Genomic DNA, 25880 nt, shown 5'->3' on the forward strand with positions numbered 1-25880 from the left:
GTCTTGGGCAGTCTCCTACATCCCTCCCCTGTAAAGCTTTGTTTTTAAGCTCAACATGATGAAGTCTGAGACTGAGACTGACTTGAGCCATGACAGTTAAAACAGTGTCAAACTGCATTAATTCTGCAGTGTAGATACAGCCTGGGAGTTCCTGAGTTACAGCAAACATCTCCTAAATATGTATTCATTATGTTAGCACTGCCAAGTTTGTTTGCATGGAACTGTCTGGAGTTTCCCTGAACATTTGCTCAGTGAAAGCAAAGACATAACTGTAAAATAGGGCTTCAACATTGCACCACTGCAGCGTAAGCTTCACAGAAAAGATTTCCAGCAGGAATACTAAAGTGAGAAAACCATAATCCAACCCCCTAAAACTGATTACCACTATATACTGTATGCTTGCTCCCCAAAGAACATGCTTTGTAGCCTAAGGAGATTCTTCAACAACAAACTATACGAAAAGAGATTCAACCTAAAAATTAGGAAGAAATTTCTGACTGTAATAAATGTTCAGAATACAGTGACCTGGAGTGTGTGGAGTCTCCTTCTTTGGAGGTTTTTAGGTAGAGAGAGTGCTTTGTGTCTTCTTTTATGGCAGAATAGGGTTTGGCTGGATGGCCCTTGGGGTCTCTGTGATTCAATTTGTCACTTAAATGTGTTTCCTCCTTCTGGATTATCTGAAAACGTCTTCTGTAGACAAGAGCCATCAAAATAGAGACATCTGGATATGCTATTGGGCTGACTGTGCAACGCCAACTAATTGCCTTCTCTTCTGCCTCCACCATGGAAAGGAATCAAAATAACTCCCTTCACTACTAGACAGCAGATAAACATTTTCAGTGTGCAATCATTACATTATTAACATTTTTGCTCACTATATGAATAACTCTTAAAAGCACAACTAATAGTCAACATATGGCACCAAATACCACCATCAAGAAATATGTGCTTTTGGGGAGCTTCAGGATTCCAAACGCAGGACATATGAATGCTTGAGACACACATGCACATGGCTCTCTTCCTCTCCTTTACACTGACAATAATTCTATAATATTAGGTTGAAATAAACTGATTAGCCCAGGACCCCTTAATAATAATAATAATAATAATAATAATAATAATAATAATAATAATAATAATAAGTTTTATTTATATACCGCTTTTCCACAGATCAAAGCAGTTAACAAAATATATAAACAAAACAAGAGAAATATATTAACGAATATACATTAATAACTCATCCTTTACTTTAACTGAATACAGTAAGTTAAAACATCCCACATTAACAATAAATAAATTTCTACACCTCCAATCTGTCACACAACTATCTGACTACCTAATTCCAAGATTTAACATTAGAACAATTGAAACAATCAAAGAGTCTACTAATTACATTCCCATCGTTTCCAAACACTTAAGCTCTAGCAAACGGTAGCAAATCCAGGGCTGAGTGTGGGAGAGACGCAAGATAGAAAATTATTTGACATTGTAGGATGGATCTAAAACCTTCCTTCTGTAAATGGAAGCAAAAAAAGGTTCATGAAAGAGGAGCTCCTCTCATGAATGGATTGCTTCCATGAGCAGAATCATCCTGTGAAGTTAGGCGCCCCAAATATAAACTTGTATTCTTTTGCAGTAAATATAACCCAATACATGCAGGAGATCTGTGTGATTTCCATCAAATAGTTTCTCACCCCCCTGAAGTTGCTGGACTACAACTTCCTCTAACCAATGGCCATATTGGATGGGAACTGTACTCAAACAACATTTGGGGACCAAAGCTTGTCAACCACTACTCTACTATAAAGCAGAATGGAAGAACTGTTCTCTGTTCATCCACTCAGAAGAAATCCGTATGCTATAAATATTTCGGAGGTAGGGGAGAAAGTCCTTTTGGCATTAATGCAAATTGTGACTTGTGTATGATTTCCACTGTAAAGCATGCTTATAATGAAGGAATGTCTAATGAATTCAAATGTTAAGCAGGTTTCTGGAGTGCATTTGCACAGATGTACATTAGATGTGGAGCAAATTCAAAACCATAAGCATGGCTAAGAGGAGGAGGAGATATGCCTATATTACATATTGATTCAAATAAAAAGGGCCAACAGAGAATGCTCTTGTGATCATACCAAGCTCCACTACTCTTTGCCTTCTCCTTCAAATGAAAACAGCTGTTTCTCATTTTGAAAAAAACCACATATGCTGCTAAATATTTCAGAAGGATTAAAATACAAGGCTCCAAAAGTGTGTTAAAAGAAACAATGGCAATGACATTTTGCTCTAATTTACTCCAGCTTTCCTTTCATTACTGTCCAGAGAGCTTGTTTTCCTTGCCGAGTACAAACCAGTGTTTAGGACTAGGCAAAAATATGGATATGAAGGGAGGGAATCCCACCCATAGACAGCACAACAAAAGTTTATTCTCCATTGCAATCTCAGAGTTGCCAGGCTTTTGATTAAATATCTGGGCAGAATACTGCCAATGCATTCCCTTATAGTTTCAAAGATATAAAGATCTAGAAAGCAAAACTTGGGAAAAACACTGGCCACGCTGGCTTGGAGATTCTGGTAGCTGTAGTCTGTCCCCAAAACTCTTTAAAGCTCTGCAAGAGTGTTGTGATTATTTTAAAAATGAAAACTACAAATCACCACTAGCCTGACCACTAGATGGTGGGCCAAGTAGAATACCTTGAATAATCCATTCAAGTCAGCATGGTGAATATATGAGAGTAACCCTACAGGTACATAACATCAACAATAGCAACAGTAATAAAAGCTATAATCATATTCTGTATACTGAATTCAGAACGAACCATTCACCAAGTTGTTTTGCTTTCCTTGGATGTCCTCACATCATCAGTCCACCTTCTCTTGCCCTTCATGGATTGTGCTTTAGTGATACACATCACATGATGTGACAAGCTCATGTGCCCAGCATCCCAATTCATCCTATGGTATAGCTCTTATCAGAGCCCAGTGGCAGTCATATTAAAGGAATCGGAGAAAGGGGGGGAATAGAGAAAAGCAATTTCTATTGGCTCTTCTATAAATAGTACAGTAATATCTGGCTAGAATAAGCAAAGTGGATGCAAGCATGGTAAATAGCATAGCACAAACAGTTAGATCCAGGCTTGACCTAAGTACACAGCCCACACAGAAATGTACATTAGGCATCTCTCCAACACCATACAAATCCCCATCTCCTTTAGGAAGGATTCTTCATAGCCTATTCACACTACACCAGTTTGAACTCCTTTTGGGGTTTATGTTTACATTGCAACAACACAGCTGCTGAGCATATAGCATGTGACACGATTCTGAATTCCAAGGTGAGCTTTATGAAGTAAAGTGAAATACCACATTCCAGTCTATAAACAAAGATGACTGACTAGAAACATACTTAACCATAGCTTCTACATAACAAAAGAAAAGATTGCTTTGGGAGATTAGGAACAAAAACATATAAATATTTATTATTGCTGTGGCTTGGTCATATAAATCAGACAAAGGTTAATAAGTGCTCACAAAATTATAACTATTATACTGGGGCTATTTATGTGTAAATATCAACTCATTAATATAAATTAGCCTTCTCCAATTTGGCACTTTTCAAAATGTTTTGGACTCCAATTCCCATCACTCACCCACTCTGGCTGGGAGTAACGTGGGTTGTGGTCCAAAACATCTGAAGGGCAGCAGACTGGGAAAGGCTGGGTCTCTGGCAACTATACCTGGAGCAAATGAATGGCGTTGGCATATAGGCCTCCCAGTAATGTAGAACATTTGGTTCCAAATTCTGTAGAATTATCCATTCAAGGATGCAATGAATTAATGTATTACGTCCTCTGGAAAACAACAAAGTCCCTTCCACATTAATTATGGGCTGCATGCCAAAGTTTCTGTATCCTTTGAGTTGTGTTCTATCATCATAATGAAATGGGGAATGATAGAAAATTAAAATGAAGGTGGCAGTAGGGATGAAAAATATTGGCCTTCCAAAACATACTCCAGTATGAAGTCGAAGGCTTTCAATGCATCCATGGTTTTTTGTGGGGTTTTCGGGCTATGTGGCCATGTTCTAGCACAGTTTCTCTGCTAGAACATGGCCACATAGCCCAAAAAACCCACAAAAAACTATGCTCCAGTATCACTACTGAAGGGTAGCTGTATTGATAAAATGCCAGATAAAATGGGTTGTCAAATTGTTTGCATGCAAAATTTGAAACTGAAGATCATTCATTAAAGCACAGAATATTGGCTACATGGTATTCACAAGGCCATCATCAGCTCTTTATGTTCAAAGACTGCAGTCCTGCACACAGCTAGGCTGCTCATATTCAGTTGGCTTCAATAAGATCTAAGTAGCCTTCTGGTGTGCAGGACCACAGCATTGCTACTATCCAAAACTCAGGTGAGTTTGACTGTTCAAACATGCAGTTGTTTAAAGTAATAATAATAATAATAAATTTTATTTATATACCGCTTTTCCAAAAGATCAAACGGTTTACATAGAGTTTATAACCAATTACAAAACACATCATAAAATAGATAAAACCAAGAGCACTAAATACAATATACAAATCTAAAAACAATCATTCAATCAATCAACAGGGTGAGGTAGAGAGTCAATGGGATCAGAGTAAAATCCAATGTAATGTTAACAATCCAATTGCAAATAGGAAGAGCTTGGAAGGGCTACATTTTGTGTCACAGCTCCCAGAATCCCCTAGCCAGCACAGGGATTCTGTAAATTGTCACCCCCAAAAAAACTCGTTTTTCCAAGCTCCACAAATTAGTCATTCATAATTATAAATCAATAGCCCTGCCTCAGGTTTGCTTGCATGTGCATTGATTCCAGTTTCTTTGAAACAGTCTTTTGCTTATTACTGTTGGTGTTTGCTGTTGTCGTATCATATCCAACTTATGGCAACCCTAAGGAGATCCTATCACAGCGTTTTCTTGGCAAGATTTCTTCAGAGGGGGCTTTTCATAGAATCATAGAGTTGGAAGAGACCCAAGGGCCGTCCAGTCCAAGCCCCTGCCATGCAGGAATCTCAATCAAAGCATCCCCAACAGATGGCCATCCAGCCTCCGTTTAAAGACCTCTAAGGAAGGAGATTCCACTACACTCCAAGGGAATGTGTTCCACTGTCGAACAGCCCTTCATTGCCTCAACTCTGAAGTTGAGATAATGTGACTTGCCCGATGGCCCAGGAGTGATGTGTTCCCTTCTGGAGGGTTGTGTTTCAGTGAATCCTTTCTTAGCTATGAAAACTCACTGGGTGACCTTGGTCAAGTCACACTCCTTCAGCCTCCGTGGAAGGCAAAGGCAAACCCCCTGTGAAGAATTCTGCCAAGAAAACCCCATAATAGGGTTATCTTAGGGTCACCATAAGTCAGAAATGACTTAAAGGCACAACAACAACAATGTCAAGCTATCTTACATGGGAGACCTGAAATACCCCTCTCCCATGTGCCAGGTACCAATGCCATATTTGTGCCCATTGTTTCTCTTTTCTGGAAACACTCCCAGGGCTGACAGTCAATGGCCTGTGGACAGACCCTGGTCCATGGACCACCACTTTGGACTATAACTTCCATTGGCAATACTGGCTATAGCTGACAAAAAGAAGCAGGCTGCAGGAAATGGCTGAGGGCTGCAGCCTCTTCTGGTAGCCATCCTGTTCTACCACTGTGAGATAGTGGAAATGTGGATTTCCAGCTCTTATCCCTACAGATTTGCTGTCCCGGTTCATATGAATCTAAAATGGAGCCAATTGGGTCATGATGAAGGGCTTCACTGTAAAAATAACCAGATTAATAAACTAAGCTCTAATTCAGTTGCAAACAATGTGACCTACTTAACATGAAAACACTGGTTCTTCCTAGACTGAACACAGAAGCCTCCGTTTGTTTCCCATGTTTCAATTGCTTTCATGTGTCTCATTTAGAAAACTGGAATATAAGGAGTTGTACATAGTTATTTAGCAAGCTGAAGAGATTTTAAAAAGCACGGCTGTTTGCTTTTCCATTTTTTAAACCTACAAAGTGTGCAGTGAGTAAATCTGTACTGAAGGCTTTCATCCTACCAGGTATTTCATGCAAAAGCCCAGTGGTAAAAACAAAGTAGCAGAGAACAGATGGGACAAATGGAGTACCTTCTTCATTGTGCATTTAGCATCTATTTACCACATTATAGTTGCTGTTTTTTTTAACTTCACATTTCTACTGAAACACTCAGAAGAAGAAGAAAAAAAAGGGGGGGAGAAGCTTGTGAGTAACTGTGTGATCCACAAAAGTGGCAGGAATCAGAGGAAGAGGAACAGCATCTAGGGAGGAGCTGGAGGGGAAATAACGTGAAAGGTAGGTTCACAGAGATGGCGTCATTTCAATAATAAAAAGAAGAAGAAAAGAAGGTTCCTCTCTCAGTTTATGTGGAAGGACGGAACTGGTCACTCACAGCAAGTAAGAATTATTTCCTCAGTTCTCTGTTGTTACTGTTTGCCTTCAAGTTGGTTCTAACTTCCCGTGACCCTATCATGGGGTTTTCTTGGCAAGATTTGTTCTGAGGAAGTTTGCCATTGTCTTCACTTGAGGCTGAGAGCATGTGACTTTCTTAAGGTCACCCACTGGATTTCATGGCCAAGCAGTGAAGCAAACACTGGTCTCCCTAATTATATTTTTGCAAACTGGCTCCAAGTAACAGAACAGACATGATTATAACCTCTTTGGAGTGCTATATTTTACACGCTGAGAGGAAGGGTTGTGTCTTTTCAGACACTAATGATAGGGCTCCTTTGTTTATACATGAAGGGCTTTCCCTGAAAAATATAGCAAGAAAGGAAAGGGCTCTTTAGCAACCAGCCATGTTCTATGTGTGTATATATGTGCCTTCAACACACCTGTCAACCTATGGCAACCCCATGAATTTCACAGGATTTTATCTGACAAGGAATCCTCAGAGGTGGTTTTGCCAGTTCCATCCTCTGAAATATAACCTGGATTTCATTGGCAGTCTCCCACTTCATTGGCTTGCCCTGCTTAGCTTCCTGGATCAGACAGGATCTGGTGCATTTAGGGTATTTAGGCCCACCCATGCTCTTCTACTCCTCCTATTTTAAAATTTTATGCTGCTTGAAATGCACTGTGCTGTGTCCTCTCCACAGCTACAGTGAAATTCAGTTTGGGTATTTCTTAGCTTCATTAAGTTGAGTATTTATTCACTAACTTGAAATTATTGCTAGTGGCCTAGCTTGTTTTATAGCCTGCTAATATCAGAGCAGCTGAAATGATTCACTGTGAGGAAAAGACATCCATTACAGATGGGGATCTCCCTTGCCCTGATACCATTAGAGTATGTTTGTTTCAGTAATAGCCTCTCTGTACAGAAACATCCTGTTTATCAGCAACATTCCTATAAGATCCTATAGTGTTCATCTACTCACTGTAGAAATAATACAGTTTAACGTCACTTTAAGTGCTGTAGCTCCATCCTACAGAATCCTAGGATCTGTAGTCTTACAAGGTTTTTAGTCTTTTCTGCCAAACAGTGCTGGTGCCTCACCAAGCTACAAATCCCAGCCATCTGTAGGATGGAGCCATGGCAGTTAAAGTGGTGTCAAACTGCATTATTTCTACAGTGTAGATGAACTTTAAGAAAGATATATCAGACTGGAAGGTCATAGAACATTCATTCACCTGGATTGTGCTACCTTTTTGTTGTTGTGTGCCTTCAAGTCATTTCCAACCTATGGCGACCCTAAGGCAAGCCTATCACAGGGTTTTCTTGGCAAAATTTGTTCAAAACTGGGTGCTCTTGCCTTTCTCTGAAGCTGACACAGTGGGATGTACTCAAGGTCATCCAGTAGGTTTCCAAGGCCAAGCAAGGATTCGAACCTTGTCCTAATCCAACACTCAAACCCACTAAATCATGTTTTCTGTACTGACCCTAACAATCTCTCCCCACTAGCTCTATTTGGAGTAATGTGCATTAGAATAGTGTTCAACACAATTTCTGTGTGATGAGCAACACTCAAGGGCACTTTTGCACTACACAATTATAGCACTGGAATAGCAACACCCTATGGAAAACTGGGGTTTGTAGTTTGGTGAGGCACCAGAGGCTCAGGCAGTGAATTTTAAGTACTCCTGTCTAAACTGCAAATCCCAGGAATCCACAGGACGAAACAATCCTACTAGTTTTAGTATGGTTGAAAAATTCACAATGGATTCCAGCCATTTCACATTTAAACATCTGACGGTAGCAGCTGACTTACTTTTATTTTGTCAGGCTAATTGTTGGATATCTTTCCACAGGATATATCTGGAAATCTAAGAAACACGTTTTAAAAGGATACATCCATCAGAGCTTGGAGAAGATGGCACCTCTGGAACTGAGGCAAAGAGGAAGACGTGTGTGTAAAGAAACAGCAGTACTGCCATTTTTAAGATAGAGGCAGTCAGTGTGCTACAATTTGGCTAAAGGTATTTTCAAGGTGAGCCAGTGTGGTGTAATAATTTGAGCACTGGACTATGACTCTGGAGGCCAGAGTTCAAATCCCCGCTCAGCCATGGAACCCTAATGGGTGACTTTGGGCATGTCACTCTCTCTCAGCCTCGGAGGAACGCAGAGGCAAACCACCTCTCACCAAATTTTGCCAAGGAAACCCCATTATACGGTCACCATACAGTCACCAAAAGTCATAAACTATCTGAAAAGCAAACAACAACAACAAACAGCAGCATCTTCAGGGTCATGACCCTGAGGGATGAATCTAGCATTTGGCAAATGGCCTGTAGACTGTGTACAAGCTTACATACATAGACATGGGAAGGGATCAGCAGAAGGGTTTAACCTTGTCCACACTCCAAAAATCTTGTGCAAAGTGATTTGAGGGTAGGAACTGATCTGGAGTAGCTGAAAGGGAAACCTAGACCTTTGATAAGCAGGCTAAATCCATTAGCAGCACAAAAGAAGTAACATGCTAGCTGCTTCTCTCGGTTACATTAACTTCCTCCCATCCCAGTAACTTAAATAGCTGTCATATTTGCTTCTGCACTATAGTTGATAGCACTAAAGCAGCAAAGGGTTGAAATCCTCGCTCAGCTCTTAGTGTTGGTCTACGACTCTGGCCTCATTCCCACTTATAAAAAAGTGGTTTGCGATCTGAATCACTGGAACGATTCAACAGCGGAGCATGGTTCCCACTACATTTGCCCCAATTGCATTTTTCCCCTGTAAAATAACCCATTTGCGGTTCATATTCACAAATGAATAGGTTCAAAATGGACCCGCTCCAGCTGGCCGAAGGGCAAATTTAAACCAATTCCGATCCGCATCTGGTTCATACTTGCGCAGAATCAATTTATCCAAAAAGACATGGAAAACATCAGCGTCAAAAGGATGCGGGTTAACTGGGTCTAGCAAGTGGCCTCCCTCTCCGAAATGCTTCAACGAATCAATTCAAGTGGGAACCAGGGTCATTTGTGATCCGGTTTAAAAGGTAGTGGGAATCAGGCCTCTAAATACGAGGCTTTGAATCCCTGCTCAGCCATGGGAAACCATTGGATGACTTTGGGCAGGTCACAGTGTCTCAGCCTCAGAAGAAGGCAAAGGCAAACCCCCCTCTGAATAAATCTTGCCAAGAAAACCCTGTGATAGGTTCACCATACATCAGAAATGACTTGAAAGCACACAACACACAGATAACATAAATATGCTTCTAGGTTTTTTTGGAGGAGTGACTCCCTGGCTCTTTGCAATCCCCACTGATATCAATGTTTCTGGCCAAATTGCTGACGTGGGGGCAAATTATTAAAAAAATGATATGAAATTTAATCCCTCCCCTGCATTTGCACTGGGCAAATCAAACAAGCACAGTTCTTGTCAACGTGAAGAACACCAGCTTGCATCTGTCTGCAATGCAGTTGCTAAAGATGATATATGTGTATGTGCCTTCGACTTATGGCGACCTCATGAATTTCAAGGGATTTTCTTAGAAAAAGGAATACTCAGAGGTGGTTTTGCCAGTTCCTTCCTCTGAAATATAGTATACAGCATGTGGTATTCGTTGGTGGTCTCCCATCCAAGTATTAACCAGGAGTGACCATGCTTTCCTTGCAGGATCAGACAGGATCTGGTACTTTTAGGTTATTTAACCCCTGTGATGACAAGCCTTCCTGAAACCTTAATCCAACACTAACATGTTTAAATGCACTGGGATTCAAATCCAGACTTACAAGAGTTAAGCACTCAAAGCCTCAGTCCTGGATGGGTAGATTTATTAGTTTTAGTTTAGCCCATATTTAATTTTTTAAAAATATCTCAATATAGACATTTTAAAAAATGAACATGAAGAAATTTGTGAATGTTGGTGAATTCTTATCAAAATAAATTAAAACCATTTTTTTGCTCATTCCTAGTTAAAATCAGCTGGGAATCAGAACAACATTACAGAAAGAAAGATTAAGTAGTGTCACAATTAAGTATGATTAAGTAATACCATGGTTAAAGTATACCACGTCCGAAATACATTTTAAAAAATTAAAAGCATTTACCTGCACAGAAAAAAAACCTCATGAGCTTCCTCATATCCAAGATATCTCATTATGTATATGCAAATATTCCAAAATCCAGTAAAATAAAATAAAAGCTGAAATCCAAAACATTTCTGGTCCCAAGCATTTTAGATAAATCAGACTGTACTATATTAATCTCAGGCAAATTGGCATCAATCCAGGATAGCAGAATGGATGTCCTGATCCTCTACATGGTGGGTAGTGGAAATTTAAACCCCTCTACCTGTTTTATTCACCCTAAATTTGCCCTCATTTTGCAAATTTGAGATTTTCTTCTTTTTCAGTTAGTGGGATTGGTGGTGATGGTACTTAGGCTTTAATTGTGAATAAAGATGTATAGGAGTGAGACTACTCTGTAAGACATTGATATTCCTTGATGTTTACACTAGCTTCAGCTTCCATTTTTGGTGGTATTGTGGAACCAAAGAAGCTATACACCAATGATAAATAGTCTGGCGTACATCCAAAATAATGGAGTTGATCTGTATTACTCAACTTCAGAATCAATTGTGAAAACAGCTGTACAATCACTTGCAAAACAGTTTTTATAACTGCTTTGAGAGCCACTTGTGCAAGAAGAATCATATTACTTCTTATCACTCTTGTACAAACTCTGAAAATGTGCAGCCGCTAGTTGCAGTTACTGCACCGGATGCCTGCCAGTGTATTCACCAATATGAGCAAGCTGTTCACATGGGATCCATTATCTTAACAAGACAAAAGAAGCAAACACCAGGAAATCATCCAAACATCTTTAAGCTCAGATGGGAGTTGCAGATCATCAGACAATAAAGCTTTACACTTCTCTCAGCCTACTACTTATTAGGTTATTTGGTTCTGAGGCCAGGTCACATAAAATTAAATGGAATTTAAAAACAAAACACCATTGATAATAGCATGAGGAGGCAGGAATGCCTGCCAAATGCAGATGGGGTCACTCCGTTCAAAGTTGAATTGATTTTGCACATTAGTCACTGTAGCAGAGCATGATCACAGCTTGTGCAGAAGCTGCTTAGGCTTACTGATCCTACTGACCTCTGGTTAAAAGCAAAGAAGATTGTTTCACACATTTAAGGCCACTTTGCTTGGTACACACACAGGCTTTGGCTTGTCCTAAATATGCTGACACATGGCCCCACTAAATGGAGTAAGAAACATATTTGAAGAAAAGAGTCCTTAATTCTCCTGCTTTTAATTTTGAAGGAAAAAGAGTTGACTGGGAAAGGAAAAGAAATCAAGAGAAAATAGGAATCTTTCTTCCTTTTTCCTGACCCTTAAACAGAGGCTGGTAAAGAGCAAGGGAGAAGCCCTTCCTATCAAGAAGTCCCACATCCCCTAGCCACAGAGGCATTCACTCTGAGTTACCAATTCTCTGGACAGGATACAGAGCATGCAAGCAAGAGAGTGTGGCTACTCTTCTCTCTTGTTCATCTCTGGGTACTGCAGCAAAGGGTTTGGCTTACAATGCTCCCTAGAGACAAAGTGAGAGCAGGCACATCTGCCTACTTGCCTCTCGTTTTTCTTCTCAACAATGAAACAGAGGATTGGTAGGGTTGCCATTTGTCCCAAAAAACCAGGAAAGTTCCAGTTTTAAAGCCTGTAAAAATGTCCCAGCTGTTTGGAGCCGCATGTCTCGGTTTCCAATGATGTCAGGGAAGCAAAGTGGGGCTGCAGTGTCTGGCCACATCACACAGGGCATTATTATTATTATTATTATTATTATTATTATTATTATTATCAACCTTTATTTATAAAGCGCTGTAAATTTACACAGCGCTGTACATACAATCTTTTTAATTGGACGGTTCCCTGCCCTCAGGCTTACAATTGATGGAGCAATGGCTGCTTCTCCTCGTGGCTTCTCTTTCTCAGGGGCCCTAGACGTAATTGGGCCCGTCACCATTCCTGCGCCCGAATTGTGGCTGGCACAGAAGCAGAGAGGTTGAGAGGTTTGTTTAAGCCTTGGGGAGCAACAGCAGAGGACAGTAAGGCACTGCAAAATTGAGGACATTCCAGAAAAATATGGGTATTCCAAAAATAAAAGTTAAAATAATTAAGGCTGCATCCACACTGAGGATGGTTTGACACTACTTTAATTGCTATGGCTCCATGCTATGGAATTCTGGGGAGTGTAGTTTGTTTTGGCACCAGAGTAGAGCTCTGGCAATTGAGCTGTGGCAATTAAAGTGGTGTCAAACCAGATAATTTCTACAGTGAAGATGCAGCCTTAGTGTTTGTAAGTTTTATTTTGGAATGCACTCTATTTTGGGGGAATGTTCTCCATTTTGCCTTGCCTTGTCCTCCTTTCCTTTGCAATATAAACAATATGAATATAAATATATATTTATTTCATATGGTTTATTTACAACTATATGACATACACTGGATTTTATTATGTACTCAACCACATTTTTCAGATGAATTTGTCTTAGTTGAAATGACTTGTTGGCTTGCAATATACTTATAAAACTCTGAGCAAGAAAAAGGCTTAAAATTTGGTAGTCACTGACCCATGACTGAATCTTTATTGTTGTTTCCGACTTACATGAACCGTAAAGTGAACCTATCATCGTTTTTTCTTGTCAAGATTTGTTTGCCATTGGCTTCCCTTGAGGCTGAGAGAGTGTGACTTGGCCAAAGTCACCCAGTGGGTTTCCATGGCCAAGTACAGATTCAAACCCTGTTCTCCAGCATCATTAAAACCACGCAGGCTCACGCACATAAACCTAGGACCCATTAAAATAATCCAACATAAAATTAAACATATATAATTTTAAAATGCATACATTTCAACCTTCTGTCCAGGAAGAATGTCAAAATCTCCTCCATTTTGAGCATGTCTGAGAAGCATGAATTTATATTAATGCCTTTGGCTTTTAGTTGTCTGTGTCCGCCATTTTTTTTACATGTCCTACAACCCTAAGGATTGGTCATGTTGGCATATAGGTCATGTTTAATTAGGTCCTCAGAAGTTTGAATGACAAATTCCTCCAAGTAACTAACTGTGCAGAGAAGTAGCATCTGAGGATGTAGATCAAGTCTATGAAAGCTTATGCTACAATTTCTTTTGCTCAGTGTTCAAGATTCCTCTGCATGTGCATGGTATGTAGCCTTAGAAGCTATACACCAATGATAAATAGTCTATAGTCTATACACCAATGATAAACCCCAGCAAAAAGTGTGTGCCTTCCAACTTAGGGTAACATTTCATGTACCTGATGAAGTAGATTGTGGTCCTCAAAAGGTAATTCTGGGTCATTATGGTATAGCAAAACTCTCTTGCTTAAATACTGCATAGGTTAGTCTTATGGAAAACAGTGGGACAAAATTTAATTGCTTCTGCTTTCAGATCCACTGGAGACATATGCAAGCACCTTCTGCTGGACTGTGCCCCCTTTTTCTGCATCCCCCCAGCAGATGGGTCATGTTTGGGAATTAGCCAAGTATAGTTCACAAAACTGGTTCATTTATCTCTTCAGCAGTTGGTGAAATAATAATAAAACTGTCTAGAAAGATTTAGCATATGCCACACCTAAGGAGGTGGCTTTCTTCAATCATTAACCTTTGTCAACTATACATTACTTGTATTTCCGTCCTGTTCTTCAACAAGTCCACAGACACCAGTCTCCTCTTATAATTACCTAATCTCAAAAATATTCAGTTCTGGAACAGATGTTCCTGCTAGAGACTTCCATTTCTTGTTGTGCTTCCCTTCAGTCCTTCCCTTCTACTTACAGCAGGTGCATTCCCCTGAAGCTTTCCCAGAATAAAACTGGAAATGGGAACCCGAGGGCACTACTTTCCAGGTGACTGAGCCAGTGTTGTACAGTATAGTGGTTTGAGTGCTGGACTAGGACTCTGGGAAACCAGAGTTCAACTCCACACAGGGCTATGGAAATCCACTGGGCAAGTCACGCTCTCTCAGCCTAAGAGGAAGGCAACGACAAACTCTATCTGAATAAAATCTTCTCAAGGAAAAACTATGACAGGTTCTCCTTAGGGTCACCATAAGTCAGAAACTTCCTGAACGTACACAACAACAACCAAGCTTTGGATGTGGGTAGAAATGCACCGACTGTTTTATAATATTGAGCATTGTAGAAATACAACTTGCTGAACTTAAGTCTTCAGCAATTTAAAATTTACATGCAGTGCTCACTACTCACAACATCTGATTCGCTCTGTTACGCCCTTTTTACAAATTAGATGGTCTTTTTCTTGGCTGTCATAGACAATGTCTAGAAAAGTTATTTTTGGAACGATAGTTCCCTTGAACATATATGATTCCTGATCAAGTGGAACACCAAAATAATGTTCAGTAGGCAGAAACTGCAATTCAACCCGTTACTTCCAACACACTGGGGAGGATGGCTCTATGAAGAGATATAGGTCAGTAATAACAATATTATATGCATTGTATATGCCTGGAGAGTGGAGAAGGAAGCAAGCTCCTTGCAGCTACTTCTCAAGCCAATAGATGGGGCCAAGTTTTTTGCTTGCCATGTTGTTCCTTGAAAGTAAGGAGTGCACCTTCCCAGTGACCTTTGGTCCCTTGGCTAATGGGTGGATTAGGAGGATTGATGTTCAAGGCCATGTAGCATCCAGCTAACATCTCCCTCCCTCTCTTTTCTACCTAATCCCTTCAGTGTTTGTCAGATTATGTCAAGACAGAGTTTTCATCTGTAAAGAGACACCAGAACCAAATTTCTCTTAATGAAAGCAATGTCAGAAGTATTGCGGCAATGAATCTAGCTTTTATTGTTTAAGAGTAACTGATAATAAAATGCTGTTCTAGGAACACTGGCTTTTTTAATAGCCAGTTCTTCCTAGCCATTCTGCTAATGTGGAGGAGACCGGATTAGCATGGGTATGTTTCTATAGCACAAGTTCAAATCTGCCTGTCCAAGGAGGTATGATGATGCAACAAGGTGCGTGTACAACTGCAGCCTTGCAAATACAGTGCTGAAAATGTTAAGAAACAAGCTAACAAGTGGAGCTCTGAACAAAATGTTGGCACATATCTTTACTGCATAACAGAAGTTCTCCTGCTCAGGGTTCCTGGCAGTCATTCATGTCATCCTCCAAGATGTTCCATTTTCTTTGCATCCCTCTCCCTTGCTTCTATTTTTCCCATTTTCCTTTTCGAAATTACTATGACCCATGGCCATACTTTACATAAGAAACACACCATACTCTTGGGGAAAAGTCCACAAATTTCTTGCTGTCAACAATGGTGCTAATTAAATAGGACAAATAAGAAGATCAATCACTGAACAGGAGCATTTCAAACAGAGCAAAATTTGTTTAATTGAATCTAACATGCAATGCTATATATTGGCAGTGATATTCCCAAAAGCACTATCAATTTTCTGCTGTCAGTCTTTGGATGATTTTGGTGAATGGATTGTGTTTATCTGAGCTTACAAAATTGAGACCAACTTCAGAATAGATGTTTAAAAAAGAATTTCACATCTTTCTGAACCCCAGGTGTTTACACACATATATATCTACATGCACACACACACAAGTGTGCAAATACACAAAGAAGATTCTTGCATATCACTCTAAGTTTGCAGTTATTTAGCTATGTACTGAAGGCACACCACAGCAGAGTCTACCCTGCAGTTTTTACAAATGAAGGAAGTCAGCCTGATAATGAAGATCTTTTAAATGCAATGTCTTGCTCTGTATTTCCTCCTTTGAGAGCACTTAATAACAAAAACATCAAGCTTAGTACTTATGTGTATATAAAGTACATCATACCTATACCAAATAGACTTCTGGATTCTTTGAGAGATTTTCAGAATAGAGAGATTACCAATATCAGTTATATGTATACGTTTTTTAATTTGCTTGTTTGTTAGCTTCCCTGAGCCATTTTTTTCAGTGAAATGCTGAATAAAAATTAAATAAATAAATAAATAAATACATGTGCAGGTACCAAATGTTGGCACTCAGAATATGTAGTATAGGTGAAAGAACACAAATGGCTAGAGAAGATTACTCTGTGTACGGTAAAGTCTTTTACAGAATACACATACAAACCTTACTGTAACGTACAGGGCTTTTACAAGCCAGGCAAGTTAAATAATTTCATGCAGTAGTAGGAGAAGTGTACATGACAGGCTAAACAAAGTTGCCAACCACTTTTTGCAGTCCCCAAGCCCCAGACACACCCATTTTTCATTCAAAAACATGTTCCCTACATTAAAAAAAAAACCGATCCCTATAGTGACAATACGCTTCCTGAACCTGCAGGTACCAATTTCTCTCCTATAACTGCAAAAACTGACCCCCACTAAAAGAAGTATAAATTTGAACTTGACTTACAATTCCTTCTGGGATAATTTTCAGCCACTTTTCAATGGAAAAATCAGCTCTGAGACCCATGAGAAGGGTGAAAACAGATGTCACCCCTGCTGCAGTTGCCTACTCCTGCTTGTATGGGCAAGTAAAGTACATGTTATGTATGCAATCTTAAACATTATTAGAGAAAAGTACATCCCACTCAGTCCAGTGGGACTTTATTCTTGTTGTATAGGATTGCAAACTCTCTCCATTTTAAATCAATGGGGCTACATAACAAGTTTCTTATGCATCTGCTCAGAAGTAACTTTGCTAAGTCTAGGGGGAGGGGTGTCACTCTCTGAGAAGTTGGCATTGGATTGCAGCCTAAATTGTTCAACACTGGCTGGTTTGTGCTCAGTGGTTTCTAGATAACTGAAAAGAGCTGACAGAAGCCTGACAGGAAGTGTCAGAAATTAATTTTCCTTCAGTGTACGTTTCAAAAGCATGGCCTGCCCATGAGCTCCCAGGATCTTTGTTTCCTCATGTGTACTGGCTTGGTGCAAAGAACTCCATCACAGTTCACTGAGCACAAAGTAAAACAAAGCTAATAGCACAGAAAATGTTCTGCAACTGACAACAGTACAGTATGTCTCTCTCTGGTTCATCAAAGCTTGTACCGGAGTATGTTCCAACAAAGAGAAACACAAAGTTTTCTCCAAAGTCTCCTGTTATGGCAAACCAGGATTGTTTAGGTTATTATATTAACGTATCTATTATATTTCCATTAGCTATCCATAGTGTAATAGATATTATATAGATATCTAAGAGAAATAACTACTGAGATCTATTCTTTTTTTAAAAAAAAAACATATTTAAAAGGCTGTGAAGTCGAAGGCTTTCGTGGCCGGCATGCATTGTTTTTTGTGGGTTTTTCGGGCTGTGAAGTGAAGATGCCAGCCACAGATGCTGATGAAACGTCAGAAATAAACTCTTCTAGAACATGGCCACATAGACCGAAAAACACACAAAAAAATCCATATTTGATTCACAAATACTGTACACACAAACATGACAGCCTTATTTTAAAAAAGGTAAAACTGATTCTGTAGACTATCATGAACTTTTTGCAGTGTGAACCTTTTATCTTGGCTCTGTTTGCACAGCACCAAAAGGTGAAGCAAACTGAAAAACAAATAAAGTCACCAAACAGTTGCAAATACCAGTGCCACACCTGTTCCCTGGAAGGAAAGCCAGTCCTTCCAATCAGGCTTTGAACCAGATGTTAAACTTCTTACCCAAGGCAACTTTCAGATATCTTTTCTTTTCTTTTTTTGCACCAGACATCTAATCACTCTGCTTGATGAGAAAAAAAAGAGTATGCACATATCTTTAGAGATTCATTAGCATACTGAAGAGGTCAGAGCTAAAAATTCACACAGTGGCTTGTTAATCACATGTTTCGTTTGATGAAATGATGGGTGGAGCTGTGCTAATGTAAAAATGAATTTCAAAGGAGGGGAGAGACTCAACTTCATCTAATTTGTGGCTACAAAGCTTGTCCATCACATCTAGCCATCTCAAGCACCACAGACCATATGAGTCATGCCCACTATCACATGCAAATGGCTTTTGGAGCACACTATTCAGTTTTGGGATGCTACACTAGCATCCCTAGAAAAATTACTGTTTCATGTGTCCAAAAATGGCAACCCACGGTCAAGCTTTCATAGGAATTTATTGCACTGGGGCTAATTTCAACATTAAAGCAAACTTAAAGAGCATTTAAAGCATCCTGCAAATAAAGCGAAAATGGCAAGTAATTGCGCAAATGATTATCACATGCAATTGTGTAAATAAAGTGATATCGGAAATGCACTGTCAATGCAATCCTGAAAGTAAAAAAGATAAATAATAAAATAAATAAAACTTTTATTTATATCCTCCTGATTTGTAAGAAACAATCAAAGCAGCTTCCAACAATTAAAATAATACAGATGTACGGAGATAACAATAATACAAATATATATAAACCCCCCCTTAAAAAGGAATTAAACCATTCTAAGATTAAAATTCAAACATTTGTGTATTAATGCTTCTTTGTGACCACTTTAATGGCGGGTTGTGTGTGATATCGTGTGGAATCGCTTCGTGTAATTACGTGATTTTTCCAGGAATTCATGGGATAAACTCCCAATCTCCTTCATATGATAAACTCCTATGATATATTAGTGTCCTAAATACCCTAGAAGCACCAGGCCCCGTCTGATCCTGGAAGCTAATCAGCCCTGGTTAGTACTTGGATGGTAGACTGCCAACAAATACCATCAGAGAAAGGAACTGGCAAAACCACTTTCAAGTATGCCTTGCCTATGAAATTAATGGCATCACTACAAGTCAACAGGTAATTTGAAGGCACATACTCACACAATTGCTGTGCATAGCTGATTCTTATTAGGTGGGTTGCAGCATAAAGTGAGTAGAAATTTATTTAATTAATTAATTGTATGGTTGTCTTTCTTCCAAAAAGAGGACTCCAAATTAATCCAAAAAAGGTACAGATAAATACATAAGAAGTGATAATTTATTTTATTATTATTTATTTATGGTATGTATAGCCTGCACTTCAGCCCTAATGGCTATCAGAGTGGCTATTAAATATTAATATTAAAATGTAATTAAACAAATTATATTATTGAAAAATAATGTGGACACATATGGGGGGGAAAAGTGTAGCACCAACACTTGAAGACACCTTTCTCAGTGAGCACTCAATTTCCTAAAGCTCTCTGGAACAAAAAAGCCTTAGCTGTAACCCCCTAAATGGCACCTCAATCCTACAATGAGTGGGCAGACTCACAAGGTGACAGTTCCCCACTCTTTTGTTAAAGGCAACCATGACAGGCAAGATGTTAGCTAACTTCCTAATACAGTACATTATGAAGAGTCCTCCCAAGGTTGCCAGATCAGGACTATCCCAGTTGTGGCCTAGGGATGACCCCTTCTGATGTTGCAGGGGGCACATTGATGTTGCAAGGAGGAGGTTACAAAGAGATGTCATTAAAGATGATGCTGTACTGACCAACCACATTTGCACAGTGTGCTATTCAAATTAAAAATAAGCAAGGGAAACATACACACAAACACTCAGTTTTCAAGGCAGTGCTCACATTCTTATACAGTATTCTTCTCTATCACCCAAAGACTTGGCAGATGGCCTGGGGTCCCCAGACTATGGGGCACCCCTTGAGATCTACTGGACCTCTAACTTAGCAAAATCCCTGCTAAGACAAAATCTTTCTTTCCACATGTTACCTCATTCTTTCTTTCACCCCAAGCTAGAACAGCTTCCTAAAAGGCAAGTGCATTGCCCAAAATTAGGTCATCTTCTGCAGACTGCCAAGTCTATTGTTTCCTAAAGTAAATGCATATAATCCTTAACAGGCCATTCTTCTTGCAGAAATCAATGAGTTGCTAGAGGAAAGGCTTCATCTCTCCCTCAAGGCCTTTGAAGGAAAAATAGTAGATACTTTTCCTATTCTTTTATTTCCAGAACAATTAGTAGTGATTCCCAGCCACATTTGATGATTTGCTATATAATGCCTGGGGAGGGGGATCACTTGTACAGGTTTCCCCCACTTATTCAACAGGTGAGGGACCATAGCACCGCTAAAAACAAGAAAACGTAGAAATTTTGAAGCCAGTCTCTTTTTTTTTAGTTTGCAACAAAAAATGTAAATAACAACTATATATCACATGCGAATGCATACAAAGGTCGCAGAAATGTGAAGAAAGAGCAGAAAGAGCAGATCACACATCAGATGTATGGGTTTTGGTTATCACTGAAAACAGTTGAAATAATAAATCATTGAAAAACAGACTGTCAAAAATCAGGGGACATCTGTAAATCATATTTAAAAATTTCATGATGGTGGTGGTGAATATTAAAAATGGTTTAAAGAAACTGGGGAAATACTTTTCAGCCACCACATATATCATGAAGATAAAAAGCATCACTCACCTTCCCCTGGCCAAGAATGAGTAATAAGAAAAAAAATTGCTCATTGCACCACCTCATTTTCTTAAAACCCAATGCCACTGACACTTTTTGTCACGAAACATAACTTGCTGAGGGGTACAGTTATCACCTTAATGAGAGGGTGAGCAAACTGGAAGTTTCCAGGAAGGGCAAATAATCTTTTAAACGGCTGCATCCACTCCCATTGCATTTAAATGCATTAAAACTTTAAAAATTTAAAATACCTATTTTTCAACCCAGATTTGACTTTTGGCCATTTCCTCTTTGGTTTTGATTTGATTTTTGATACTCCCACTCTCTACAGAAGGGCCCAGAAGTAGAAAACTGGCCCCCAGGGCATAAACTGTTCCCCACCCTTATCCCAAAAGTCCCTTTGAAGCTTTCTTCATTGTACACTGCACATTTTCAGAGCATGCCGCTGAACACTCTATAATAGCAGGGGCTTGCTAATAAGACAGCTGTATGCAAGTGCTACCCATGTCTCTCCCTCAGGGCTCTCCTTTATGTGACAAACTGCACAGGCTGTCTCTGTACACAGCCCCCAAGGCTATGTATGTGATTAATATCTGAATGAAGTTTTTACAATAAGCACCACCACCACCACCACCTCATCCCACCCTACTATGTGGCTGCCATGGCTTTACTCTCGCCATTTCGAAGAAAGAACAAATCTTTTTAGCTTTAAAAGTAGTATGGTAATATTTAAGCCATCTACTTCTGAGCAGCAGCTTATTTCCTTGGCCTCCAGGCACTGAGAGAGATATTGCTCACTTGAAAAGCAAGAGCGAGTTGCCAGTCCTGCAACCTACAGAACGTGCCATTCAATGAAAAATGTTCAGTCAAAAGCTATTGTCTACCTTCCAAACAGGGCCACAATCAACGGACATAGCTCACCCCAGCTGCATCCTGTAGGTTTGCGCTGTACATTTTCAGATAAGAAGAAAACAAAACCGAGTCTCCCTTCATCTTTTTTTTAAAAACAGACTAATTTGTTTTAAAACGTTCCCTTGTTCTTTCTTACATTTCCCCAATATGAATATGCATAAGTGCTCAGTGCGGTGGATGCAAACATTAATTCTTGATGGAGAATTAAGCCCTTGAATATCACATGCAAACATGGGCGAAAACATATCAATCAGTACAGAAGCATCCCTTATAAGAAATATTTCAAAATGAAATCTTAATTTGTACTTTTGCCATGCACAAGTTTCAGATAAAAGGTCACAAACGTACAAGTACACAGAAAACTGTCTCTAAATAAAAGTCAAGTTGAATGGAAAGGAATAGGCCTGTCTGCTTGGTTTTTAATATTCATAATCTTGTAGAAGATAATACTAGAGGACTGTTGGTTAATTGTTGGGTGAACAATGCACTGGACTATTGCAGGTGCAGGGATGACTGGAATCGAGCAGAAACACTCCACAATGCAATGCTTTACTGTATGTTTCACTGGTGCCTTCTACCAATTAAAAGGCATGGTTGAGTGCCTCTCAGTATAGAGGTGAAACAGCACCATCCAAAAATAAAATAGCGGTGACTGCATATTTAAGTATGTAGAAGAAAAACTGGAAACAACAACGTACCAAACTCATCCTGTGAAGCATGACCGAGGAGAAGGAGGGAATGGGCTATCTCAAGCCTCTAAAAGGTTGTAGTAATAGTATCCTAAAAACAGTACTTAAACTATTTAATGTGGCAGACTGGCATGTTATTTTCCTCAGTGTGCAGGGACTGACACTGGATCTGTGTCCATTGGCTACAACTTTTTCTTTCTTTCCTTGAAACTTCCTGCAGTCCAGCAGCCAATGGCTCACAGACTAGCGCTGGTCCAGAAATCATCACTTTGAACATCATTATCCAAGAGATAGGTCTATTAAAACAAAGGAATACATCATGATTTTTTAAAAAAAAACAAAAAACAACCCCTTCTTTCTTCATTATATGGGGTTGCTTCAGGAGGAAACTCCATTCTCAGAATCACACTTCCTATCATGACATACACACACATTATACAAAAAGTTTTAGATATTCCAACAACCAACCCCAAATTTGACTCCTAAAGCAATGTTTTTGGGACGATCTGGTGGGAGGAACCAGCAATCTTTTTTCTTCTCCCATGGACCAGGGACCTGCACCACATTTGGGCCTCTCGGGCACAGTTGTTTCTTTCTCTCCTAGAAACTTGCCAGGGACTCGAACTTGTTCAGGGATCACTATTTTGAATAGCATTGCACTACAGCATAACATAAGACAGCTAAAATTAGTATATGAGTTGGAGAGAGATATAAGAAAGAGTGATGACAGGAAATCTACAGTTACAGAGCACAGCTATGATTGAAAATATGTGCTAACTGAAGAAGAAATTGGCTTGAGAAGAAAGGATCAGCTGTTTAGTTGAATCACATGAGGCATATTAGCCAGGGATAACAGATGGATGTAACTGGAATCATATTCCTGCTCAGTAGAATGACAGTCTCTCTCCCCTGAGACTCTGACAAGAGGAGGAATCTCTAGGCAAGAGCACTATCTTAAAAAATAAAAAATGTGCTGCTGGCCCCCTCTGCTACTAGCTGCTTTGGAGCTGTTCATGCAATCTCTTCAGGGGATCTGCCTGGTCACCTCCTCCTTTCCCTTTTCCCCCTCTCAATGTTTCCCATACTGCAAGCAGTACCAGGGCTCAGTGGGAGCGAATAGTCAGGATTACTGCATTGTGACTTTTCCTGTCTTAATTTTACAGTTCTTTTCTCACCTTCCTCACCCTACTCTAAGAGCCTTATTGCATGGGAAAAGAAAGCCAAAACAGATCAGAAGATCCATGAGACATTTAGCCTTCTCTGTTAGAGAATTCTGGTGCCACAACTAACACAAATCTCAGAATTCCATAGCATTGAGCCATGGCAGTTAAAGTGGACCCAATCTGTATTATTTCTACAGTGTGGATGCAGTCCTGGACTACAAAGGACTTTGGTGGAGCGAGACATTGCTCCCCACTTTAATCTTCCTCTTCTCATTAAAAACACTGATCATCTGCAACACACTACATATGGAAAGACTTTTTTTAAAAGCTAGGCTCTGTTTCTTTATTTGATACTCTCTTTCTTCAGTACAGGAATCTATGAATCATTTCACCACTACCTACAAATTTACGTGCATAAAAACCACACTGATGACAATCTACTGCTTCCCCACAATTAATTCCACACACTTCACATTTTCAAGTTCAAAAGAAATTATATTCAGTATTATCCTACAGTGCCATTTTGCTTAGCAGAATCATTTTAGTTGCAATTTTGTCTGCTTATTATCAAACAGAAGAAAAATCCAGCATAGAATCAGTGGTCAAAGATGAGTTTATTTCATACGGCTTATTACTGAAGTCATTGTAGGAAGTTACTCTATTTTCCAGTGTGTGTTAAAAAGCACAAAACCACTACACTTCATCTTTCCAATGATCTGTGTTAGCATTTGCTCTGTGACTTACCGAGCATCCCATCATCAGCAAATGGAAAAAAGTACCAAAATAAATCAAAAGCTTTGCTGACCTGAGACGTGCCTGATTTTAAATGGGTGAGCAGTTTTAACAGAAGCTGCAGGCCTGACTGGGTTTCCTTTGGTAGAGGTTTCTGTGGAAGAATAAAACCCATTTCAAACTCAAGAGTATATTTCCCATATTTCAAGCCAGGGTTCTCAATAAATGAGCTAAGACTCCATCAGGAAGTAGTTAAGGCAAGAAGTATTCATTCTAGGCACACATACAAAGCAATCCTCAGAGCCTTACCAACTCATGGATTGCCTCTTTTTCATTTATATCCCCTTTGGGAAGAAGAGGAGAAATGCCTTGTATACAAACAGCAGTACACAGCCAGGATGCCATCTTAGACCACTGCATCCTACTCTGTGACAACTGAGACATAAGGCATAGGAGATCATAAACTCTCTGTGGGAAAAACAAAGACAGCAAGTGAAAGCCTCAACTTTTATCATGTCATTCCAGAAATAACCATATATTTGGTGCAGCTGTGAACACATCTATCTTCTCCATTCTCTTGAGTTTCATGAAGAAGAAAGAGAAGGAGTGGTTCAAAAAGAAATAAAACAATAATGCTAGAAAGAGGATGAAAAAAAATCACAAGAGGAGCTGCCAATCCACCATATTCTTTCTCACTCCAGCAGTTGTGATATCTTTATTCTTTGTTTTAAAGGTACAATTCTTTTTTCTCCTGTTTTTTCTCTCCCCTGGATCCTCCCCTTGAGAATCTTAAAAGGATGCTACAAGTCACTATGTGCCCAAGCTTCCTTGTACCATTGTCCAAATCCATGAGGATAACAGCGAGAGATACAGATTGTGGCTGTTGTCACATACACACTTCCAGTAGCAGAACAGCAACAATAAACAGCATACATCTATTACACTTTTAGGCAGCCCCTGCTTTTGTTTTTTAAAACATTAACTGGTCATATTCATCTTCTATGCACATTGAAATAATCTTGGAGGAATAAATCTTGTAATGAGCAGAATGGCAACTCTGGATAGCACTAAATAGTAAATGCAAAAATCCCTTGACTGGGGTGCTATCACTTCTAATAGCAAGCTAATGTGATACCATCATTCCAAAATCCATTAAGACTGTCTCATGAACGTGTGATCATCAACAAGGCCCTGGCAGACCTTGAAGCAAAAATTTAATTTCTCTGGCACAAATGCAGCTACAAGTCACTCTGAATGGGGAGAGTGATTGCCTCCTCCCCCAAGAAACTGGAATTCTCATGCGCTTTATACAGTATTTATAGGGATCCCCATCGTTGTCACATTTCTCATCTGCTTCAACAGATTGGTATGGATGTTTCGTTCCCAAGAGGTTTGTATATAATTGCTTGCAAGCTTCACAGTATACCATTCAACGGAGGTGAGTAGCAGAAAGGACAGCTACAGAAAGCTGGATAGAGCTTTGTGGGTCTAATCTGCACAGCAGAA

The 25880-nt window shown here is 39.5% G+C and overlaps 1 protein-coding gene across 2 annotated transcripts in view; it reads right to left on the reverse strand.

Annotated features, from left to right (window-relative positions):
* Positions 1-25880, reverse strand: part of LOC149317055 (glucose-fructose oxidoreductase domain-containing protein 1-like) — a 59796-nt gene that overhangs the window by 11411 nt on the left and 22505 nt on the right. The window contains exon 1 of one of the 2 annotated variants that reach the window (XM_089516745.1): positions 2824-2879. The exons of the other annotated variant lie outside the window; for it this stretch is intronic. The gene's annotated coding sequence lies outside the window, so the exon portion shown is untranslated. Of the gene's footprint in view, positions 1-2823; positions 2880-25880 lie in introns of those variants that run through there. 2 annotated transcript variants of the gene reach the window in all.

Source organism: Sceloporus occidentalis, unplaced genomic scaffold (genome assembly GCF_023333645.1).
Source record: "Sceloporus occidentalis isolate IW3139 unplaced genomic scaffold, rSceOcc1.0.p SCAF_3, whole genome shotgun sequence".
Taxonomy (NCBI): Eukaryota; Metazoa; Chordata; class Lepidosauria; order Squamata; family Phrynosomatidae; genus Sceloporus; species Sceloporus occidentalis.